This window comes from Meles meles, chromosome 10, assembly GCF_922984935.1.
Source record: "Meles meles chromosome 10, mMelMel3.1 paternal haplotype, whole genome shotgun sequence".
Taxonomy (NCBI): domain Eukaryota; kingdom Metazoa; phylum Chordata; class Mammalia; order Carnivora; family Mustelidae; genus Meles; species Meles meles.
The window spans coordinates 86,398,933-86,418,289 of NC_060075.1; the positions used below are offsets into that span (position 1 = coordinate 86,398,933).

Genomic DNA, 19,357 nt, shown 5'->3' on the forward strand with positions numbered 1-19,357 from the left:
CTTGAGATGCCTGATGTGCAGGTTTCCAGCTCACGTCAAACAAGATGATGCTGTCTTCTTAAGACAGCTTTCAACTATAAATAAGTTTCCTTTTTGTGGTCTGCTTTGTGAAAATTTTTTGATTTTTTGCTTTTTGTTGCTAATTTTTATTTAAAATGACCCCCAAGGGTAGTGCTGAAGTGCTGTCTAGTGTTCCCAATGCAAGAAGTCTTTGAGAGGAAAACACAGGCAGCAACCTCTTTAACCTTGGCCGCAGCAACTTCTTGCTAGACACATCACCAAAGCCAAGGGAAACAAAAGCAAAAATGAACTACTGGGACTTAATCAGAATAAAACGCTTGCAGGGCAAACAAACAGTTGACAAAACTAAAAAGCAAACTGCAGAATGGGAGAAGATACTTGCAAATGATTTATTAGATAAAAGCCTAGTACTCAAAACCATGAAGAACTTACCAAATTCAACACCCAAAAGGCAAAAAATCTAATCAAGAAATGGGCTGAAGACATGAACAGTCATTTCTCCAAAGAAGGCATACAAATGGCTAACAGACACATTTAAAATGTTCACTATCACTTGGCATCAGGGAAGTACAAATCAAAACCACAATGAGACACCACCTAACACTGGTCAAAATGGCTAAAATTAACACCTCAGGGAACAACAGATGTTGCCGAGAATGCGGAGAAAGGGAATCCTCTTTCACTGTTGGTTGGAATGCAAACTGGTGCAGCCACTCTGGAAAACAGTATGGAGGTTCCTCAAAAAGTTAAAAACTGAACTACCCTACGACACAGCAACTGCACTACTATTTATCCAAACAATAAAAACATCATGATCCAAAGAGGCACGTGCACCCCCAAAGGTTTATTTATAGCAGCAATGTCCACAATAGCCAAAATGTGGAAAGAGCCCAGATGTCCATCAATAGGTGATGGATAAAGATGTGGGGGGGTGTGTTTGCACACAGACACACACATAGAATGGAGTATTACTCAAAAAGCCGTAGAAGGTATTATACTAAGTTTAAAAAGTCAATCAGAGAAAGACAAATACTGTATGATTTCACTCATATGTGAAACAAAACAGACGACCATAGGGGGAGGGAAGGAAAAATAAAATAATATGAATACTGAGAGGCAAACCATGAGAGATGTTTAACTTTAGGAAACAAACTCAGGGTTGCTGGAGGAGAGGTGGGTAGGGGGATGGTGTAATTGGGTGATGGGCATTAAGGAGGGCACTTGATGGAATGAGCACTGATAAAGCACTAAATTCTACACCAGAAACTAATAATACACTATATGTTACCTAAATATAATTTAAATAAAAATTTTTTAAAAAGAAGGCTTTAACATACCTTATGAAGAAAAATGTGTGTTAGATAAATTTCATTTATGTATGAGTTACAGTGCTGTTCACCATGAATTCAATGTTAATAAACCAAAACTAAATAAGATGTCTTTAAACAGTAAAACAATATAGAACAAGGCTGTGCTAAATTAATCAGTTGATGAAAATGTTGTGACCAGTGGCTCACAGGAATTTAACCCTGTATTTCCCCTTGAAGCTATGCTTCAATGTTTACTAATTCAATGTTTGTCCCGTCTTATAGAACACAACCACTGTGAAAACCAAGAATCAACTATAATTGGACTTAGTGACTGGGCTTAGTTCTCAGAAGGTAGATGGAGAGTTAATGGTAAAGTAGAAATGAGAATCAAATTGTGTTCCCTGGGTTTTCTTTTCCTATAGTTACAGCAGCCAACTTAAAACTAGGTTTCATGGCTTTTATGTACCAGAAGACTTATGTGATGAACAAGCTATCGTCAGAAACCAAGTCATTTTTAAAATGATCAACATACTGCTGGTCAACAAATCTCATTATTTTATGCAACACCATTATTAATATGTCCACATCATCAACTCAGGATTAATAAAAATGAATTTGGGGGGGCGCTTTGCTCCATATTACTACAAACTACCAAGCCAAGTGGCCTAAACTGCCTGGAAACTCAGGAATGCAACACAATTTAACAGCCACTAAACTTACAACATTCTTTCAACATTCTTTTTTTTTTTTTTTTTTTTAAGATTTTATTTATTTGAGACAGAGAGAAAACATGAGTCAGGGAGAGGGGCAGGGAAGAGGAAGAGTGAGAGGCTGACACCCCAGTGAGCAGGGAGCCCGATATGGGGCTTGATCCTAAGATCCTGGGATTATGACCTGAGCTGAAGGCAGTTTCTTAACTAATTGGGCCACTCGGGTTTCCCTAAACTTACAACATTCTTCTAATCTGAGGGAATTTTCTATAAATCAGGAAAGTAATAGTTTAATTTCCAGCACATTCAAACCCATACCACGGAGAAAAAGTACTTTATAAACACACTACAACTACTACTTAAGCCAGAATCATGAGCCCAACTACATATATACATATATAAACTACTAGTTTATTATTTTAATTTTTGTTTTATCTTTTCAACAATAAAAGACTAGAGTAATTGCTCAATAAATGCAACTATTCCATTTCTCTTCTCTCTCTCGTAGCAAAGTTTTGCCATCTCTTCCAGTTTCTCCACCTTTTCTCCCGAATCCAACCACGCCTTTACTCCCCACACTCTACTGAAAGCTCTCTTGAAGGATACCATGACCTCACGTTGCTAAATCCAATGGTCGGGTCTCTGTTGTCCATTGTACTCAATCTATCTGCAGTATATGATGCACCCAATTATGTTCCCTCCTCTTGGAACACTTTACTCACTTAGCTTCTAGGAAATCTCTCTTGGGTTTTAACTTTTTGGCTATTCCTCAGTTTCTTTGCTGGCTCTTTTTTTCTCCCTGAGTTCAGTGCTTGGACATCTTCTCTGGCTTTATTTAGTCCCTTGGTGATCACTTCAGGTATCTTGGTTTAAATGCGATGTATGTAGATTCTATTTGCAGCCTAACCTGTCCCCTAAATCTACTAGTTTAGAAAAAGTCAGATGAAAGTTTCCTTACTTAAGGATGCCTCAGAGCCTTCTCCTGTGCATTATTAATATCTGAGAGAAGACTATGTACACATTATGTTACACTTATTTAGAACAGAATACTTTCCTCACTATGCATCTTGTGAGACATACAATTAAAAGCCACTAAATATAGCATACTAAGCTGTCTTTCAAGTAGTTCCAACTTCTCACAGCATGAATTAATTATATTAAAATGTGCAAACTTTCCCTCTGATTTTACAGAGGTAATAACTGAGTTTGAAGTTTTCAAGGTAGCTCACTCCAATAAAAGAGTCTGCCTCAAAATTCTCCTTATGCAAAGAGAAATTATGTCTCTCTTAAGTTCCATTCACCTGTATTAGTTATATACTCAGAGTACAAAATATATTTACCACACGTTCAGGCTTCAAATAAAATAATAAACATATGCTATTGTTAATCTTTCTTTTCCCAGACTAAATGTTCATAGCTCCTTCACACAGAACACAATTTCCATTCCTCTCACCATCCAAGTCCTCTTCCTCACCAAATAAGATCTAAATAATTCCTAAAATCTAGTTGGCCAACAAAATAATCTACTTATCTGAAGAATACAAAACACAATGGACTTGTAACTTCTATAATGGGGACATGATCCCTTGGTCACGCAGCTTAAGAATATATTCACTTTATTCTTAGCAGCCATGGCACTGCTTAACTCAATAATCCTTTCTGAAAATAAAGGTGTACTGCACAGATCCACACACATACATACTCATATATATATACAATACATTTAACTATGTCCACTAAGAAGGTCTAGAAGCAATGATTCCTTAGTAGCAATAAGCCCACGTAGTAACCAAATCTCTAAATACCATTCTACAGTAAAAGAAACCAAGGCTCCTTAGAGAAATGTCTGATTCTAGTTGACACAGAAACAGTACAAAATGATTCTGAACATCTCATGGGCTCAGGTATTAAGAAGGTGGTCAAAGAATAATAGGGACATTAAAGTGAAAGTAAGAATCGAGTCTATACTGATATGAATGAATAAATGAGTGAATGAGAGGGAAGCTTTTCATTATAGCGGGAAGCCAGCTAACACAGAAGAAATTAGAGAATTAGGGGGAAAAAAAGTTGACATTTGGCAACAATCTTTTTCCCCAGTTTTACTGAGATGTAATTGATACAGAACACTACATAAGTTTAAGTTGTACAACATGATTTGATATAAGTAAACATTGTGAAATGATCACCACAATAAATTTGGTTAACATCTATTATGTCAATTACAATTTTTTCTCCTTGTTATAAGAACTTTTTTTTTGACAGGATCTATATCCAATGTGGCACTTGAACTCACAACCCCTAGATCAAGAGTTGCATGCTCTACTGATTGATCCAGTCATGGTTGTGATGAGAGGCTTTTTTGTGTTGTTTTGTTTTTAAGTAGGTTTCATGTTCAGTGTGGACCCCAGCATGGAGCTCAACTGGGGCTTGAACTCATAACCCTGAGACCAAGACCTGAGCTGAGTCAACGCTTAGCTGACTAAACCACCCAGGTGCCCCTGTGATGAGAACTTTTAAGCAACCAACTTAGTAACTGATTCATGGAAGAAACAGCAATAAATATTAAAGCTAATGGAAAAGTTTGAGAGTAATAGGATATTTACATAGTCAAAATCTCTCTCCACAGATATTTATTGGCTACAAAGATCAACTTTACTTTGGAGAAACCTGGCAGATTATCACCTTAACTAAATGATCAAAGGCATCACCACCTGTAATATGAGAAATTAAAGTATTTGCTTCTTGATATAATGCCCTGTGAAAATGCATTATATCTGTGGTATTTCTGCCCAAAGTATATATCCTAAGTCCCATCACGGAAGAAAAAACAACCAACATAAAATGGAAGGACATTCAACAAAATAACATCTCAACACTTTAAAAAAAGTCATTTTCATGAAATACAAGCAAAGGTTTAAGAAATAGTCTAGTTTAAAGGAACCTTAAAGAGACATGACAACTAAATGCAGCATGTGACCCTGGATTTTCTTTTGTTAATCTGGATAGTATTGTGACAATTGGTGACATGTGAGTAAAGTCGGCAGATTAAATAATAGTATTGTATCCATGTTAATTTCCTGATTTTTAATCACTTGTATTTTGCTTATGTTGGTGACTCATCTCGTTTTTAGGAAATAAAACTGAAGTATGCAGAGGTAAAGGAATAACATGACTCAAATGAGTCAGGAAAAAAAATAGTACATATGAATAAAAGTAAGGATAAAACAAATACAGTTAATCTTGGTTGAAGGGTACACAGAAATTCTTTATACTACTTTTTTAAAAAGATTTAATTTATTTTAGAGAGAGAGAGGGGAAGCATGAGCAGGGGGAGGGGCAGAGGGAGAGGGTCAGAAGAACCCCAAGCAGACTCCCTGCTGAGCTTGGAGCCTGATGCAGGGCTCAATCCCAGGACTCCAATAACATGACCTGAGCCTAAATCAAGAGTCAGATGCTTAACCAATTGAGCCACCCAGACCACCCTACGTGACTCTTTCTTAAAGTCTGAAATTATGTCAAAATAAAAAAGAAAAGAGCTATAGTAAGCTTTAATTCAGATTTTAAAACCTTCTTTTTCATGTTAATTTTCTATATACAAACTATCAACTTAATAGGCAAAGAGCCTTCCTCTTATAATTAAGCTTATTTCTCATTTAGTGTGGTTGCAGTGATGGATAAGAATAGGGTAAGATAAGAAATAGGACAAGATAAGAAAACTATCCCTATGTTTTGATTTTACAAATTTACAAATCCACCTCCATCAAAAGACAAAGGTCATTTCAGTTGCCTGTGATCAATGAGGAGACAGATTTTTAGATATACTCTTCTAATATCTTAAAGTCCATTTCCCCCACAGAGATTTTTAACAGTGTTTAATACTATTACTTCAAAGTTTAAGTTAAATTGACTGCTCACAATATGAAAGATAACTCTGGATCACAGCAGCATTTTTGTCATTATTGCAAATATTTTCCAATGGTGGTAAAAAAAAACAAAAAACAACTGAATGATTACAGCCTTAGAGAAATAAACACTTCTCATTAATGTCCCCTAGTAATAATCTAGTCATGTTTTTCACACTCACACAATTTTTGCCATGAGAACTGGGTTTATAAAAGAAGAAAATGCAATTAGTTGTTCACCTTTTAACTCATCATATGTTCCTACATTTGTTTTAAATGAAATAGGAATGCTGAGGAGGATGAACATAGACACATTCATCCAGTCAAAACATATGGTATATTTTGGTTCTGGATATGTAAAGCTAATACATTCTGAAATCATGGGACTTAATTAAAACAATAAAAAATGGTACTTTATGTACCTTCCCTTAAAATTATAACTTTAAAACTTAATATGCAGGGGCTTCCACTTCTAACCATGATGAAGTATCAAGGACCAGATTTATCTTCCCATCTTAAATACTAAAAATATGGACACAATAGTGAAAAGCTTTCAGACATTGGGCAACAGACAGCACAATCTCTGAAAAAGGCAAATAAAGTAAGCTATAAGACTTCCCAAGTGTAGAGTTTCCAGGATACAATACTAATATGGGAAAACAAGATCCAGACAGACTCCCCAAATTGAGAAGACAGATAAGGGGGTTCAGGGACACCAAGGCAGCCACAGTTCCCAGGGCAAAGTACCAGAATGGAGAAAGCAGCACAAAGAAAGCTCTGGAGTTCTGTAGAACATTCCCCCTGAGTCTCCTGCTGAATACTGATCAGCACATGGATGCAGGGAAACTATCTGAAACCAGGGACAGAACCACCAGAAAGGAGCAAGGAAAACAATCACCAAAGTTCACCCAGGATTGATAAGAGTTCACAGAGCGAAGAAATCCTCTAACAATGGGCAACAGCTAGAATACCCAGAAGGGCACTGTGCCTGTAGTAGGAACAAATTAGCTTATACTAAAGGATGCTCAGGTCTCACCTAACAAAGCATAAAAAGCAAGCCTTGGAAAATTAAACTATGTCTAAGTAACTTAAGTATATTTCAGAAGAAACCTCAAAATATTAAAAATAATACAAAGAAAACCAGCTCCAAACAACAAAATTCACAATGTTTAATATCCAAACAAAAATTAGCAAGCATGGAAAGAGATAGAAAAATACAATCCATCTGAAGGAGAAAAATCAGTTCTAAAAATGGACCCAGAAATGACAAAAGTGTAAATAAGGAAGGACTTTAAAACAGGTATTACATACAAAACATTGCTGCAAAAAACTAAAGGGGACAAAAATAAGTGAAAGCAACCTTATTTTCATGGATTGGAAGACCTAGTATTATTAAAGAAGTCCACACTATCCAAAGTGCTCTACAGATTCAGCACAATTTCTATTAAAATTCCATGGGTTTTTTGTTTTTTGTTTTTGCAAAAATAGAAAAATCCATCCTGAAATTCATATAGTATCTCAAGGGACCCAATACACAAAATAATTTTGAAAAAGAAGAACAAAGTTGAAGGGCTCACAATTTATTTCAAAACTTATTACAAACTTATACTAAACAAAACAGTGTACTACTGGCATAAAGGCAGACAAAAAGACCAATGGAATAGAACAGAGTCCAGAAATAAACCCTCATGTATATGGTCAAATGATCTTTGAAAAGAATGCCAGGAGCACTCAGTGGGAAAGAACACTCTTCAACAACTGATGCTGGGAGAACTAGAGAGTCACATGTAAAAGAATGAAGGTGGCCCCTTATACCACATATAGAAACTAACAAAAAAGAATGAAGACCTAAAACTATTAAACTCCTAGAAGATTAACTCAGGCACAAAACTTCGTTATTTTGGACTTGTCAATGATTGCTTGGATATGACATCAAAAGTACAGACAACAAGGGGCGCCTGGGTGGCTCAGTGGGTTAAGCCTCTGCCTTTGGCTCAGGTCATGATCTGAGGATCCTGGAATCGAGCCCCCATCAGGCTCTCTGCTCAGTGGGGAGCCTGCTTCCCTCTCTCTCTCTGCCTGCCTCTCTGTCTACTTGTGATCTTTCTCTCTTTAAAAAAAAAAAGAAAAAAAAAGTACAGACAACAAAAGCAAAAACAGATAAATGGACCATCTCAAACTTAAAACTTTTGTGCATCAGAGGCTACAATCAATAGAGTGAAAAGTCTAAAATATTTGCTAATTATATAAGTGATAAGGGATTAATAACCAAATATATAAAGAACTCCTTCTTAACAACAAAAAATCACTCAATTAAAACACAGGCAAAACACCTGAATAGACATTTCTCCAAAGATGATGTACAAATGCCAATAAGCATATGAAAAGGTGCTCAACATCACTAAACTCACTAAACTTCAGGGAAATACATATCAAAACCATGAGATATCACCTCATACCCATCAGGATAGCTAATATCAACAAAACTGAAATACCAAGGGTTCATAAGGATGTAGAAAAATTGGAACCCTTGTGTATTGTTAGTGGAATGGTAAAATAGTGCAATCATTATGGAAACAGTACAGATGTTGCTCAAAAAATTAAAAATAGAATTACCATATACCCAGCAATCCCATTTCTGGATATATATCTAAAAGGAGTGAAGGCTTGGTCTTGAAGAGATATTTGCATACCCATGTTCAGAGCAGCACTATCCACAATAACCAAGAGGTAGAAGTAAGCCAAATGTCTACCAATGGATCACTGGATACAGAAAATGATGTACATATGTATAATAAGATATTATTCAGGCTTAAAGGAAATCCTGTCATAAACTACAACATGGGTGAATCTTGAAGACATTATGCTAAATGAAATAAACCGGTCACAAAAAGACAAATACTGTATGATTTCATTTATATAAGATACCTAGTATAGTCAAATTCATAGAGACAGAAAGTAGAAGAGTAGTTATCTGGATTTGGGTAAGGATAAAGAGAGGAGATGTTTCAGATTTATCAGATGAAAAAGTTCCAGAGAGTTATTTCACAACAATGTGAATATACTTAATACTCACAGATTGGTTAAGTAAAAAGGGTGAAAATGCTTAAAATGGTAAATTTTCTGTGATGTATTTTTATCATAATTTTTTTTAAAAACCACATCTATTTAGAATCCAAATATTTAAGAAAGTAAAAGAAGAAAGCATGAGCACTGTTAAGGAAAGACATGGAAGATACATACAAGATTCAAATCAAACTTCTAGAGATGAAAAATACAATGTTTAACAAGAATACAATGGATAAGATTAACAGCAGATTAGAAATCTGTACAAGAAAATGTTAGTAATTTTGGAGACACAGAAATAGACATTATCCAAACTGAAACAAGGAGGGGATAAAAAAACAAAAAAGAAAAAAACCCAGTATCACTTAGGTGTGAAACAATATCAATTCATCAATGTATGTGTAACTGGAGCACCAGAATGAAAGGAGAGAGTGAAGGAAGAGAGAAAAACTATTTGAAAAACTAATGGCCAGAATTTTTCTATATTTGAAGACAATAATAAATCCACGAATCCAAGAACTTTAACTAGCCCTAAGAAACATAAAACTATACCAAAGCATATCATAATAAAAGTGCTTTAAACCAGTGGTAAAAAGATCATTCTACAAGTAGCTAGAGAAAAAAAACACTTTTAGTATGAAGAAATAACCGTAACAGTAAATTTCATGTCAGAAAAAGGCAAGTGAGAAGATAGTGGAGCATCCTAAAAGTCTTATCATTAAAGTCCTATCATTAAAGTCGTTAAAGAAAAAAACTGTCCATCTAGAATTCTATACCCAGCAAAAATACGTTTGAAAACTGAAGTACCAAAAAGCAGAGGGGGCTAGTTTCAGACATATAAAAGCTGAAAGAATTCCCAGCAGTAATTCAGCTTAAAATAAATGCTAAACATAATCAGTCAGGGAGAAGGTAAATGATACCAGATGGAAAAGGAATTTCAAAGGAAGGAAGAGACTTGAAAGTGGGACAAATGTGGTTAAAATAAGAGCCCTTTTCCTAAATATTATTTTTAACTCCACTTAAGGGAACTGACCATTTAAAGCTAGAAAACTAAAAATATATTGTGGGATTTAAACATATGTAGAACTAAAATGTATGACAATACAAGAATGAGAAGAAATGGAACTACAGTGTTATAAGGCTGTTATATAATTATGTGAGGTGGTATTTTACCCAAAAATAGATTGAAACACTACAAACAAACAAAAACAAACCCAAAAAACATACCAAAACAAAAAACCTATAGATAATAAAAAGATATAAAGGAAGAGTCATAAAAAATACTCAAGTAATAAAAAGTACAAGGCAAAGAGCAAAAACAAACAAACAAAAAACAGATGGGACAAATAAAACACAAATAGCAAGATAGTAGATTTAAACCCAACAATATCAATAATCATATTAAATATAAATGGTCTAAACTAAAAAACAAAGATTAGAAAACTGGATAAGAAAACAAAGACTGAACTATATGCCACCTACCAGAAATCTACTTCAAAAACACACAAATGGATAAAAGTAAAAGGATGGAAAAAAGATGCACCTCACTAAACCAATCAAAACAAAGCTAGAGAGGCATTACTGACAAAGTAGATTTCAGAGCAAAGCATATTACCAGAAATAAAGACAGCCATTTCACAATGATAAAGGGATCCAATTTATAAAAAAATTACAACAATCCTAAATATGAATCAATCTAGTAGCAGAACTTCAAAATATATGAAGTCATACTGATGAAAATATAAGCAGAAACTGGCAAGTCCACAATTATATTTAGAGATTTCAATACCGTTCTTTCAAAATTACTAGAACAAGTAGACATAAAATCAATAAGGATAGAGAAACCTTGAGCAATTCTATCAGTCAACTTGATCCCACATTTACAGCTACTCCACCCAACTTTCTTTTCAAGTGCACATGAATCATTTACCAAGACAGAGCATATTCTGGTGTCATAAAACAAGTCTCAATAAATTCACAATGCTTCAAATCTCACAATGTATATTCTCTGAGCACAGTGAGATTAAATCAGAAATCAATACCCAAAAATTTCCATGTGCATACTCATTTATAACCATTGGAGTCAAAGAAGACATCACAAATAAAATCAGCAAGGATTTCTGAGCTGAATAAAAATGAAAATACAACATATCAAAATTAATGGGATGCAGCCAAAGCACTATTTAGAGGGAAATTTTACAGCATTAATCCCTTATATCAGAAGACAGTAAACTAATAAACTTTAAAACTCAAGCAAATAAAATGCAAAGTAAAGAGCAGAAGGAAAATAATAAAGAATAGAAATCAGTGAAATTGAGAACAAAAAAATCGATGAGGAATACCAAAAGCGGTTCCTTTGACTAGCAATAAAATAGACAAATCTCTAGCCAAACTGAAAAGGGGAAAAAACACACGAATTAACAGTCAGGAATGAAAGAGGAAACACAGCTATAGATCTTAAAACATTAAAAAGATAATAAGAGGTGCGCCTGGGTGGCTCAGTGGGTGGAAGCCTCTGCCTTCGGCTCAGGTCATGATCTCAGGGTCCTGGGATCCAGCCCCGCATCGGGCTCTCTGCTCAGCAGGGAGCCTGCTTCTTCCTCTCTCTCTCTGCCTGTCTCTCTGCCTACTTGTGATCTCTGTCTGTCAAATAAATAAATAAAAATCTTTAAAAATAAAAAGATAATTAAGAGAATATTATGAACAATTTCATGCCAACTTAACAACTTAGATTAAACAGACAAACTCTCTGAAAGATAAACTATTGCTGTGCCTGGATGGAGCAGTCTGTTAAGTGTACAGTTCTTGGATTCAGCTCACGTTATGATCTCAGAGTCCTGAGATGGAGTCCCGAGTCTAGGTCTGTGCTCAGCATGGTCTGCTTAAGACTCTCTCCCCTCTCTCTCTCTGCTCATGCTCTCACTCTCTCAAATAAATAACTCCTTAAAAAAAAAAGGGTAGAAACTACTGATGCTCACTCAAAAACAAAGAAAGAAACTAAGTAGCCCTTTATTAATGAAATTAAAGTAGTTGTTAAAACCTTTCCCACAAAGAAAACTCTTGGTATAGGTATACAAGTCACTTAGTATTATCTTAAGTTCAAGATACATTGAGGGATCTAATATTTATTAAATATCATCATGTGCTGGCATTAAGAATACAATTTTAATCTGACCGTATTAGTATTCAGCAACATCATTCTAGAAGAAAGTTGTGTGAACTGGTTAATATAAGGCTAAATTAAAACCAAGAAGACTATTAATTACCTGGAGAAAAAATGATGAGTGTCTAAAATAAGTCAGTGGCAATGAGGGGTGGGTGTTAGGACAGGGCATAGTTAGAAGATGGATAGCTAATAAAGAGAAAGACCAGACGTATTTACCAAATGGACATGAAAGGTACAGAAAGGATGCTCTATGACTCTTGGCTTGAACAACAGAAGAACTATTCACTAGGATAGGGAATACAGAGAAGAAACAGGTTTGGGAACAAGAAGACATGTTTATTTTCCAATATATGATACATTCACTGCCCAAGAGATACATAGTAGGCAATGGGATATATAGAATCAATACTTGTGAAAAATATGTAGTTAAATTAACCTGCTTTATCTCCCAAGATTACTTGCATTGAAAGCCTTCTCTGTAACTGTAAAATTAATGGCTTTTATCTATTAAAAGAATTTCAGAGATAAGAATGTGGCTAAGGGATTTGAAGAAAAAAGTCCCTTTCTCTGTATATACTAAACTCACAGTACAAGAGACCCAATTTCAGTATTCTTTTTTATTGTTATTTAGAGTAGCAAAACCTTATTTATTTACTCTACCTGGTTTAATGAGTCTGACCTACTTTCGTCAGGAAAAAAAAAAGTTGAGAATATGAAGCTCTTTCCCTATCTTTTCTGTTGTTTTGTATGTAGCTGCAATGACTTTTTAGTACATGTACTGCCAAAGTGAGCATGTAATGACTTGATTTTTAATTCAACTCTGGCTTTGCCTGTATAATATCCTATTGTCTCCTCTTAAGGTTTTGTTTGCCATTTTTTGGCTCTCCTTACTGTATCTGAGAACCAAATTTAAAAACAAAACAAACAAACAAACAAACAAAAAACACCTGTACGGGGCACCGGGGTAGCTCAGTCAGTTAAGTCTCGGACTCTGGACTTCAGCTCAGGTCATGATCTCAGGGTGGTGAGATTAATCCCTGTGCCAGGCTTCACACCCAGCGTGGGGCCTGCTTAAGATTCTCTCTCTGGCTCTCCCTCTCTGCGCATCTCCACTAAAATAAACAAATAAACACACCTGTTCAACTTAGTCAAATAACAGCAACAACCATTTTCTGAACATGTCTTATAAGCCAGGCAATGTGTCAAGGGCTTTATGTACATTAGCTCATTTAATTCTCAAAATCTTACACAGTAAATATCTCCACTTATGATTAAATAAAACTGAACCTCAAAAAGATTACAGAATGAGCTCAAAGTCACACAACTGATGGACTGTAGAATTGAGACTTGAACCTAAGTCTGCAGAGGACCAAAACTCATGCCATGCAACTTTAAGCTTTTTACTATCTGTAACAGACCTCTTACAGAATGTTTTACTAAGGTGCTTTCATCCATGCAACAAGTATCAGTGCCTACTCCACATCTTCAAAATTTCGGTAGAAACACTTTTAAAAGCCCTTTTCTCCTACTGTTTCTGAAACTGGAAAGCTGCATACAGTGCACTTTCCCTCCCCTTTACTTCCTCTCATTAAATGTCAAATTCAATCATGTTATGATTATTATCAGGTAGTGGTTCAGCCACAGCCATTTCCTGCCCAGTTCCTGTTCACTACTCAGAATAAAGTCCAGCATATTTTCTTTCCTAGTGCTGTAAAATTACCTGTTCTAGGAAGCAGTCTGTTTTTCTCATGTGAAAATTGATCTCTATATTTTGTGTCATTTTAGCAATTTGTATGAGGCTAACAAGTTGGAATAAAAACGCAGCCTTCCTAAATGGCATTTAATATTTTCAACTTAGTCAAATAATTCCGGTCATGAAGTGATCTACATTTATAAATCCAATGGAAGTTATTTATGGTTCTGTGTTAACCTGAAGGGAAGATACACACGTGGGGTTTTTTCTCAGATTTTTTAAGAACAGCCCCAATTTAAAACATTCTGTCCCACCATTAGGTCTCAAATTTGGATTCAGAAAAGGCAGTCAGCATATATCAAACAGAAGTTTACAATACTGGCTGTATGTGCCTACATACTAGGTAAAGGGTTAAGGGAAGCAACATTCACCTTAAGATTCTTCTTTTTTAATCCCAAAATACATTTCACAAATTAAGTGCAAATGCCTCTAGCAGTATAAGACTTCGTTTATAGCTTAGAATGAAACATTGCAATGAAATAATACAAGTGCTTAGCTGGATGCTTTGGAAAAGAAGTTTTAATTGTCACTGGGGAAAATAAGTATTAAATAGTAAACAGTACATAAAAATGTAACAATGCACAAACTGTTGAGGATTTCCTACAATTTTAATATCTAAGTTTGCAACTTCCAACTGCAAAAATTGGGTCCTACTCACCTTGCCCAGCCACATTTACACACAATTACCGTTTACATTTTCGCCTTCACAAATACTTTTTACACAAAGCTACATTACTTGCCATTCCCTCAACAATCCATATTCCTGTCCTTGACCCTGCCTCCTTTTCTCTGTGGGATGCCCTCTTTCCCCAACAGTGAAAACTACCACTTACCTTTTAAGGCTCCAGAGATAGCTCTCCACAACTCCTCCAACCCCTCTCCACTCCACTTCTTTATTCAGGGCTTACCAGTGTGCCAGTGCTTTACAGTGTTTAATGCTTACTACTCCCCTTTGAAGTAATTCTTCTCCACTTAACAGATGAGAAAACTGAAGTTGAGAAAGGTTCACTATCATGTTAAAGGTCGCCAGGCCAAACAGAAATTCAAATACTGGTATGTCTAAACTTCAACTGAATTCTCTTCCATTAAATCACAGACTCAGGGTGCATGCGTGGCTCAGTCCTTAGTATCTCCCTTCGGCTCATGTCATGATCCCAGGGTCCTGGGTTCCAGCCCAGCACTGGGCTCCCTGCTTGGTGGGAAGCCTGCTTCTTCCTCTCCCACTACCCCTGCTTGTGTTCCCTCTCTTGCTGTCTGTCAAATGAATAAATAAAATCTTAAAAAAAAAAAAATCAGACTCTATGGCACTCTCTTATAGTATGTATTGTATTGTATTATCATTATTTACTTCTCTCCCCCACTAAAGACAGGAAAGGGGACTCCATCCTTAAATCCCCAGCAATATTCAACAGTGCCTGCATACAGTGACTCAAAGTGTTACCGAATACGTACAATACTCTTCTTCAGTTTACGATTTTGCAGCATTATTTTCCACTGATTATTCTCCTTATGCTAGGTCTCAAAGAAGCCACTGTGGTGGTAAAGCATATTGGCTTGGAATTTAGGCTTTGTAACAGATTGCCTGGATGTGAATTGCCTGGATGTGAATCCCACCTCCACCAACTTACTAGCTGATACCTCATAGCATGATCAAGATTAAACAAGATAGTATGGAAGCAATCCAACTATTTTTCGATCCTCATTTTTCCTACATGCCACCCTAAATTTTCTTTGGCTTAGTCTAGTGTAGACCTTTTAATTACAAATTCCTTGAACTTCTGTATTATATGGGCTAGCAAAAAGGTTCATTGGTTTAAAAATTGTTCAGGCCAGAAAAAGTAAAATAAAATAAAACTGCTCAGGCCAGGATGCCCAGCTGGCTCAGTCAGTAGAGCATGTGATTTTTGATCTCAGAGTTGTGAGTTCCAGCTCCACACTGGATGTGGAGCTAACTTAAACAAATAAATAAATATTTTTTTAAAATAATAAAATAAATAAAAATTGCTCAGACCACCTACTTCGTTTTTAGGACCAAATGTCCACTGCCAGTTTGGACTAAAAAAAAAAAACAAAAACTTTACTCTGGGAAGTTTGACTATACAAGAGTGCCCCTACTGTACATTATACTTTTTTCTCTTACTACATTTTCATGCCCTCTCAGAAATTGGTAAAAGTTACAAAACACACTTCCTACCTTACTAACACCTAACTTAATACTATCTGATCCACTAACCTGTGTGGGAGGCAGGCTATTTCCCCAGAAATAAATTTCCGTGGAATCACCTGTGTCTGGTCTCAGGCATGGCTCATTCTCTCCAGACCTCTAGACTGCTTTCCTCTGGAATCTGTGGAGGCTGAACCACTACAACTGAGAGCAGACACCAATTTTCTTCTCTTAAACTTAGCAATGTTTACTCCAAGAAGTTGGGATTTCAAATTGTTAATGCCATTTTACAGCTCTTTAGGCTAAAGTGCATAATTCCCAAATTCTCAGAATGCCCGCTTTCAACTTTAAAAATGCTGTGAAAAAAATCCAGGTGGGGAGGAAACAAATTTCTAAAAAACAAACAAACAAACAAACAAAAAAACCATGTTATCTAAAACAAGAGCAAATACTATGGCTATATCCACAGTCTCAGAGGGGGGGAAAAAATCCTAAAATATCTAGTTGGCTCAAGCTAACCAAAAACTATAAAATCAAGCACACAATTAACAAAGTAACCTCAAGATAATCCGGATATACCATAAACAAAGACAGCAAGTATACAATATATTTAATAATTAACGAATTTTAAAACTATTTGGTATATAAAGCAGTTTTTTGGTTTTTTGTTTTGTTTTGTTTTTTGGTCTGGCTAAAAATAAAGAGTGATGATGATGGATCAGTGACAGAATGATCTCCAAAGTTATAGAAGGAGGTGCTGAGGTTAAAAGTCATGACTCAAGGAACAATACCAAAATACTGGCTGTCAACATCAGGCAGATAAAAATAAGAAAAGGTAAAGCAAGCTGATGGACTGCAGTATTGTTTCCAGAGGGGAAATAGCCCTCAGGGCCCCAAGAGGATTTCAGCACCCGCTCCGCAGTCAGTGCTGGAATCAGTGAACTAAACTGTTGCCTTCCCAGTGGGTGCAGGGCAGAGACCCTCCCTCCAGCCAGCGTCCGGCGTGCGCACAGTCGCCCCCTCCGCCGGAGCCCGCTCCTCCGGCCGCTAGCTGACCTCTCCGCTCGCCCGGGCTCGGCCACTCGATGCCCCCGCACGCCCTCCAAGACCCGGCGCGCCCCCAGTACAGCGCCAGGGGAAGGAAGCCAAGGAGAGGGGCCGCGAGAGGGGGCGGAGGGGCGGGAGGCGGCGCTGGGCTTCGGCCCGTCACCATCCAGGCTCGAGGACAGCACGGACTCGGGAGGCGGGAGGCTGAGCCTCTGCCACCGGTCAAATGATGGGAGGGGACCGCGGTTGACCCCGGCGCGCAGGTGCCAGCGGCTGCCGAGGAAGTCACCGGCGGCGGAGGGCAACGCTTCGGCCCCGGAGCCTCCACCTCCATCCCGCCCGCCGCTTTCCTCCCTCGTCCTGCTCCATCCCCAGGATTCTGTCAGAACCCAACGACCTCCACACGGCCCGCCCAAGCGCGGAGGTGATGCCGGCTCTTACCGTAGGAGTGGGCGCCGCGCCGCTAGGAGGCGGCTGGGGTGCGCGCGGGAGACTCCGAGGCGAGTGCCGCCGCCGCTGCGGGAGCCGGAGGAGTCACAACGAGGCTGCCGGCGGGAGTGCTGCCTCCAGAGCTGTCGCCCCACCCCCTCTCCCGCAGGATTTTGCGCCGGAGCCTGCAGTCTCCGCGCGCTAGCAGGGAGGGCGAGAAAAGAGGCGGGGCGCCCCCCTCGGGGGCGGAGCCGAGCGCTGGTTGGTCTGATTGGCGTCTGTGGGCCCAATGGGACCACGGGTACTCCAGGCTGTGCTTAGACTGACTTTCCTCCTAGCCCGTAGCGGTAGAGAGGCGGGCCTAGTGGCTTCTTTTATAGCCGCCTTTTTGACAAACCCGAACGTAAGAAAAGGTCGGTTGGTTCGCACTGGTGGCCAAATGGTCCAATTACCACAGGGAAAAGGACCTCTGAAACCAGATTGGCATCCTCTCTACCTATAGGTAAAGAGGGTAGACTCGGAGGCTGTGAGAACCTGCCGCCCCGGATGTGGGCGTGGCCCTGAGGTAGAACACAGAGCCTCCACCGCGGTGGTTTGGGGAGGCGGAACTGAGATCTTTTTCTTGATTATCATGTGACGGGTTCTGGATTTAATGGAGGAGAAAGCGTGGAAAAGGCCAAGGATCCAAACTGGCGAGTTTTCTGATCTTCGCGCCCCTCCCCGCTCTCCGGCCAGCGGCGCTGTCAGGTGAGTCCCGGGGTCCAGTGGGCCGGCATTCTCCCGAGGTGCATTTGCTCCCCCGGTTCCCCAGCGCTGGCTTCCCGACCTCAGGGGGTTTGTCGCTGCCTCCCAGCTCCTTACATTCCCCGCCAAACGTACAGACAGGCTTCTGCGTGCGTTTTGGATCGTGTGCAAGAAACCGCGTTCAGCTCCCAAAGTATACTGGGCCCAAAGCGTATCCGAATTAGGGCGGACAGTAGGTCTTTGAAGACTAAAGGCGAGGATCGTTTATGAACGTCCTGAAGTTCTAGGGACAAGTAGGCCCAAAAATCATATGAGTTGTGAGCAGAGCGCTGTTCCGCTGAAGGAAGGTTAAGTTCGACAAGGCCGTAGGAGCCTTTGGAAAACGATTCATTTAGAGGAAAGCAAAACTGTCTTCGGGATAGGGTGAGTTCATCTGGAAGAGTGCTGGCAGTTGCGAGGGAAGGAAATGAGGGTGGTGTAGACCGCACCGTGGGCAAATTAATGAGTGCACACACAACTGCTAGATGCTGGAACTGTGGGCAGAGCCCTTTCGATTTCCATTTTGGGACAATGCAGAAGATTTTGACAGTGGATGAGGAAGCATATGAACTAATACTTAACTATCTTCCTGGTACCAGAAGTAATCACCTCGAATAGGACTTTAGTAGAGCAAATTTTTGTTTTGGAGTATGCAGCCTCTTCTCTTGAGGAGAAAGAAGACTAGTACGATTACTTCAATTAGTGAAGATTTATGAACAAGTAAAAATTGGCGTTGTAGCCCAGCATCCAGAATTCTTCGTCATTTAAACATCAGCATAGTGCTTCCCACTTGAGAGCATTTTAGTAGAAGTGCTTACAGAACTTTGTGGCATCCCACATTATAAAACCTGAAGCCACAGAACTGTGTGCTCTTTGTATCATCCCTCCGTCTCCAGTCCTGAAGTACCTATGTTGAGTGTAGCAGCTGTTTCTATGACCAGTTATTACTCAGCGCTGTATGCGAAAATTTGAACCCTGACTCACCCAATGGCTGATGGAAAGTTGT

The 19,357-nt window shown here is 38.4% G+C and overlaps 2 protein-coding genes across 12 annotated transcripts in view; one reads left to right on the forward strand and one right to left on the reverse strand.

The window, feature by feature from the left end:
* Window positions 1–17,763, reverse strand: part of PHTF2 (putative homeodomain transcription factor 2) — a 151,320-nt gene extending 133,557 nt beyond the window's left edge. For all 9 annotated transcript variants that reach the window (XR_006820598.1, XR_006820597.1, XR_006820592.1 and 6 more), the window contains exon 1: window positions 17,581–17,763. The gene's annotated coding sequence lies outside the window, so the exon portion shown is untranslated. The remainder of the gene's footprint in view (window positions 1–17,580) is intronic.
* A 245-nt stretch (window positions 17,764–18,008) lies between these two features.
* Window positions 18,009–19,357, forward strand: part of TMEM60 (transmembrane protein 60) — a 46,020-nt gene continuing 44,671 nt past the window's right edge. For 2 of the 3 annotated variants that reach the window (XR_006820566.1, XR_006820567.1), the window contains exon 1: window positions 18,009–18,315. The gene's annotated coding sequence lies outside the window, so the exon portion shown is untranslated. The remainder of the gene's footprint in view (window positions 18,316–19,357) is intronic. The other variant, XM_046021390.1, reaches the window with a different exon arrangement.